At 58.6% G+C, this 6,000-nt stretch overlaps 1 protein-coding gene across 1 annotated transcript in view; it reads left to right on the top strand.

The window, feature by feature from the left end:
• Window positions 1-3,222: 3,222 nt before the first annotated feature.
• Ngf (nerve growth factor) overlaps window positions 3,223-6,000 on the top strand; it is a 44,599-nt gene continuing 41,821 nt past the window's right edge. The window contains exon 1 of the mRNA XM_048351843.1: window positions 3,223-3,270. The gene's annotated coding sequence lies outside the window, so the exon portion shown is untranslated. The remainder of the gene's footprint in view (window positions 3,271-6,000) is intronic.

Below are 6,000 nucleotides of genomic sequence, written 5' to 3'. Positions count from 1 at the left end.
ATGGTCCAAAGCCAGCTCAGGCAGGAAAGTCTGTGAGATTCTTATCGCCAATTAACCACCAGAAAAGCCAGGAGTGGAGCTGTGGTTCAAGTGGTAAAACATCAGCCTTAAGCAAAAATGTCAAAAAAAGAGCATGAGTCCTGAGTTCAAGCACCACAATCAGCACACACATAAAAATGAATACAGAATGTGTGCTAAGTGCTGCCCGGGAGGGAGAGGCAGTGGGTGGTGCTGGGGACAGCAGCACCCAGTATGAAAGGCCCCAGGGGGTCTCTGGGGCCCTGTAGGGACTGAGTCAAGTCAGGTTGAGAAGGTGAGGCTGGCACAAGGATGAGGACAGCAAGGGCAGGATGGGATCCCAGGGGCTGGCTCCACACTGCTTGTCCACCTCCGACACACCCCATCACCACCACCACCACCATCACCATCCTCACCACTAACTGCTGTGGTCACCTCCTCTGTCCATCTTTTCCTTTTCTTTCTTCCAATTCTTTTTACTTCCTTTCTCTCTCTCTCTCTCTCTCTCTCTCTGTCTCTCTCTCTGTCTCTATCTCTCTATCTGTGTGTGTGTGTGTGTGTGTGTGTGTGTTGTGTTTGAACTCAGGGCCTCATGCTTTCTGAGTAGGTGCTCTACCACATGAGCCATGTTCCCAGCCTTTATTTGCTTTACTTATTTCTTTTTTCAGGTAGGGTCTCATATCCCTGTGCCAGTCCTGAAGTGTTGTCTCCTTCCTTCACACTGGGACCAAAGGCGTATCCCACACAGTCAGCTTGTGGGTTGTGATCGGGGTCTTGCCTGTGCTGATTTAGATCCTCCATAGTCTAGAACTCTGCCTCTTGAAAAGCTGGGACTACAGGCATGCGCCACCACACATAGCCCTCGATTCCCTTCTTATAGACCTGGTCTACAACCTATATTCAGCAATGTACTTGTATGAAGTAGGTGGAATAAATAGGTAGAACTTGCATTCCATTTGTCTAGAGAGTGTCTTCTTCACTTGCTGAATCTCCAGCCCCTAGCATGAGGCTGGCACAGAGCAGGTGTTCAGGACTTATTTATCTAGCTGAGAATGTTGGCACATGCCTGGAATCCCAGCACTCAGGAGATCCGAGGGAGCTGGAGGCTCATACAAGCCCGAGCCACACTGCATAGCCCTGTTTCAAATATAAATTATTTATCTCATGTATTTAATCAATATAATTATAGGTAATTAAAGTGATTATAGCTCCAGGAGAATAGACCTTTTCCTCCAAGGTCAAATCATTGGTAAAGCATGCCAGCTCCAAGCTGGCGGCACCCTACCTACAGGAGCGTAGAAGAGCTCATGGTCCTGGCCTGGGGGCACAGTCTGCTGGGCCTCAGTGGTGAGATCTGCAGCCATGAGTGGAGAGGCAGATGGTGAGCTGGGGCAGGTGGGGTGGGGTGGGGCTGCCCATGTCTGGGAACCTCCAGGGCAGGGGGCAACCATTGGTGCAGGACAGCAAGTGGAGGGGAGGTGGGAGCTGTGACTACGGCTGGCATCAGGGACAGAACGACCCCTAGGAAAGGCAGCATGTGGGGGGGGGAGAGGCTGGAGGCTGATGCTGAGCTGGGCACTCAAGGGCTGCAGGCTCTGCCTCCTCCAAAATAACCACAATTACCAAAAGCATCCGCTGCAGATTATTTCCATGGTGTGGGCGAAAAGCTCTTCTGAGGGAATTGAGTGTTCTGCTCTTCTGCACCCTGGCTTAGGGGCACTGCCATCGACCGTCCAGCTGTGTTGCTCTCCTCCACATGTGCTGGGCCAGGCCTCCAAGTCCTCCTCCGGGAGGCGGGAAGTGGGCATATCTGAGCTTCTCCTGGCAATGGGAAAGGTGAAAAGCAAAGGCACCTGGCTATGGTCTCCAGGCTAAGGCAGCCTGATCTGGAACCTGCTGGAACCAGTCCAGGGGACTTGGGGGGTGGATCAGGACAGCCACAAACAGCTCTGATCATTGTTGGGTGCCACAAGCATTTGCTGAGCATCTACTATCTGCCAGGTCTCTATGCTAGGACTCGGGGAGTTTGGGATAAATGTGACCAGGGCTGGACGATAATCATGACTGGAAGACAAGCACTCAGGCAGCCGGAACGGAGCTATCACGCGGTCCCTGGCACACAGTGGGCTCATGATAAATCATCTTTGGGGACTTTTGTACTTTGTTTTTGTTTTTGTGCCAATACTAGGGCTGGGATTTAGGGCCTGGGCATGCTTCCTTAGCTTTTTCTTCCCAGGCTGTAGCTTTGCCACTTGAGCCACAGCTCCATTTCCAATTTTTTGCTGGTTAATTGGAGATGAGTCTCACTGAATTTCCTGCACAGATTGGCTTGGAAGCTTGATCCTCAGATCTCAGACCCCTGAGTAGCTGGGACTACAGGTGTGAGCCTGAAGTTCAAGCTGGGAGCAGATGGAGATTCACTTCCCGAAGCCCCCAGGAGTCTCTCAGGATTGTGAAGGGGAGGGGCCCCTGGGCTGGGCTGGGTGTTCACAACCTCTAACCCCAAGACGCCTGGAAAGGCTGTCAGGAGCCCCCACTCGTGGTGGGGTGAAGGTTTGGGTAAGAAGTCTTCCAGTCCAGTGTGTGTGTGGTCAGCTGCAAGGTCCCTGGCAAAATCGCAGCAGCAAGGACATCGGCCAGCAAGGTGTGCGGTGCCATGGGGACGGGAGTTCACCCACAGCTGGTTGGGAGGGGGAGAGTTGCTTAAGTTAGGGGTGGCTGGCCGGAGTCGGGGTGCCCTAGGACCCCAAGCGGGCTCACCCCACCAGGTCCAGATAGCCTCTGCCCTCTGTGTCTGCAAAGAAGACCCCACCTCTCAGCTCGGCTCAACTCCGGGGCTCCCCAACTTGGGAGTCCCTGACTAGAGGCAGTGGGGGCCCAGGACCGACTCAGGAGGTCGTGGAGGCCGCAAGGATGGGGCCAAGGTCCAGGACCCAGTACCTGCCTGGTGCCCCCCAAGTCCCGTCCAGAGCTAGGCGCCTTGGACCCCACAGCCCCAGCAGGTGCCGGGTGGGGCTGGGGCGGGGTGGGCAAGGCCCGGAGGGCGGGCGGGGGAGGGGAGGGAGGCGGGAGGGAGGGCAGGGTCTGGCGGGTGTGACTCAGGAGTGCGGGGCGGGGCTAAGGCATTGAAGACGCCGGGCCGCGGCTCCAGCTCCTGCTCGGAGAGCGCCGGGAGCCGCGGGGAGCGCAGCGCAGCGCCCGGCCCCGCACCGTCCGATCCCGCACCGCCCCGCCGCGCACAGCACCGCCTCGGTGAGTCAGAGGGAGCTGAGCCCGAGGTGCGCCGTGGGGACCCGGCTCCTGGTAGGGATCGGCCCCGCGCCAGCGGTGCAGCCCAGGAGGAGTCCCGAGCGCGCGTGGGGGGTGAGACCCCCAGAGTCAGGGGAGCCGAGGGGGACCTGAGCTCCCGGACCGCGGGCATCCGGTCCGGGGCAGCCCTCCAGGGGGCTCGATCGCGGGCCGAGGGGACGCGGGGACAGTGATCGGGCAGAGGGCGCGCGGGGCGCGGGGAACGGGCGCGGGGACAGCGTGAGGGCAAAGGGGGCGTAGGACTCGTGAAGCGGGGTGCGGGCTCAGGGCCCGAGCAGCGGGGCGCCGGGCGCGTGAAGTGGGGCGCGGGGTGCGTGGAGTGGAGCGCCGGGCGCGTGGAGTGGAGCGCGGGGCGCGTGGAGTGGGGCGCGGCCTCGGGCGCCGCCAGTGCCAGCGCGGTGGCCGAGCGGTGGCGCGCGCCTGGGGAGGGCAGAAAGGCCACCTTGTCCCCCGGGGAGGGACGGGGATGGGCGAGGGTCCCCGATTCCTCCGCGTGTCTAGGAGACCCGGGAGCCCTGAGGGCTCCTGGGGTGGCCGGGGCTGGCGCGCCCACATCCCTGTCCGCCTCCCTGTCCGAGTCCGGCGGGGCATCCACTGGGGAACCGCGCGGCCCTTCCTCCCAGGTCGCACGCCTTGGCCAGACGGTGCGCGCCAGGTGCGGGAGAGGCCAGCACCGTGGGCGGGGGTGGGGGGCGGGAGCGGCGGGGGTCAGGGAGCCCAACTTTTGGGCCAGCGCGAAAGTGGGCGCAGCCCCTGCCTCCTTAACCCTGCGGGTGGCTGGCTCGGAAAGGCGCTTTCTGAGTGAACTTTCTCTCTCCCGTGACTGGGCGATTAGAAGGGAACCTGCTTGCTGGGCTGGTTTTTCCAACTTCTTCCCAGGCTGGACATGGTAGCCGTTTGGAGAATTTATGGATGTTTCATAGATCCCAGCGTACAAGGCTTTGGGGTGCTGGGGGTCATGAAGGAAAACCTCATGCACATCCCAGCGGGAAGCCAAAATAGTGCTGCTCCCCGGGGCTCTGCCCAATCTGTCATCAGAGGCCACTGGAAATCATGGAGAAAAAGGCGCTTGATGAATTGCCCTGGCTCGGTCCTGGAAACCCACCCGCAGCCAGTGCCAGCGCCCCCCCTCCCTGCCGGGAACTGCGAGCCAGAGGTGGCCCAGAGGCCGCCACTCCGCAAGCGCTCCTCCGCAGGGCCCCCACCTGAGGTCAGCTGGGTCAGCCCAGTCCACGGACTCCCCGTCTGTCTTTCCACGCTGCCGGGCGGCCGGATCCCCTGCCTGCCCAGTGTTTGGAGCTTTCTACCAAAGGAAACTTTCTCTCTGTCCTCACAGGAAAGAGGCAAAAAAAAAAAAAAAAAAGCCACACTGGACCTGATGGGTCTCTTTTAAGGTGACCTGTGCCATCTGCAATGGGCAAACCATTCCCAGAGACTGGGATGGGAGGGGGGAGGGGGGGACTAGCGCCTGGGGGTGATAGTGAAGCAGTGGGCATTGATTTGCAGAAGATATGAGTGGGGTGTGTGTGTGTGTGTGTGTGTGTGTGTGTGTGTGCGCGTGCATGCGTGCGTGCGCGCGCGCTAGGGCTTGAACTCAGGGCCTGGGCTCTCTTCCTGAGCATTTTCACTCAAGGCTAGCGCTCTACCCACTTGAGCCACAACTCCTCTTCTGGCTTTTTGGTAGTTTATTGGAGACAAGTCTCATACTTTGCTGCCCTGGCTATCTTTGAACCTCAATCCTCACATCTCAGCCTCCTGAGTAGCTGAGATTATAGGTGTGAGCCACGGGGCTCCCAGCGAGTCTCCACTTTTAACCCTCAACAGGGAATGATGTTCTTGCCTTCTCCTCTCATCCAAGGGCCAAAGAGCGTGAAGACTGAGGCTTCACACACCCCTGCGCTTTCAGAAAGGAATCTGAGTCCTGGCCAGGCAGGGGGCTCCAGCTGCCACGTCAGCAAGGGAGGGTAGGGCAGGGCAGGGCAGGGCTGGAGCCCCAGGGAGCTTTCTCATCCTTGCTGAGAATACCTGATGAGAAAATAACCCAGCTTTGCTTTGAAATGAATGTTAAGCATGACTGAGCTCACTTGCAGTACTGCATCAGTACTGCCCTTGCATCAGTACTGGAGAGAAACCACAGGTAGCACCTTGCATCAGTACTGCAGAGAAACCACAGATACAGCTGCTGCTCCATGTACTGGGCATGCAACAGGACTCGACTCTAGAGCAGACATGAGTGCCAGACTGAGGCCCCAGGGCCTGGCCATTGGCCTCCTCCCTGTAAGAACTGGCCAGGACTCCCAGGCCAGAGCAGGCCTTTGTGATCGCTGCTGTCATCAGATGCTTCCAGCAGAGGAGAAGATGTACAGGTTTGCGAGGGTCTGCATGAAGTTTCTGCACAGTTGTGTGCAAACAACCTGTGTCCCCACCATGTCCAGCTCGTCTGAGCCTCATGCCTCTAGCTGTCAGGCCTGAGCTGTCCACTATGAGGGGTGTCAGCATCACAGAACACAGTGAGGTGAAAAATGAGTAATAATCATGAAAGACCCTCTCCCAACCCACTTCCTGAAGGGGGAGCAGTCAACATAGTAACTCCAAAAAGCTGAGTCCAGGTGACCTGAGGCCAGCGTACAAATACAGAAACTGAGGCTTTGGGGGCATGGGCCTCCAGGCTGG

This window comes from Perognathus longimembris, chromosome 7 (assembly GCF_023159225.1).
Source record: "Perognathus longimembris pacificus isolate PPM17 chromosome 7, ASM2315922v1, whole genome shotgun sequence".
Taxonomy (NCBI): Eukaryota; Metazoa; Chordata; class Mammalia; order Rodentia; family Heteromyidae; genus Perognathus; species Perognathus longimembris.
Note: the sequence above shows the minus strand (reverse complement) of the source record. Positions and strands in the feature narration are given on the sequence as shown.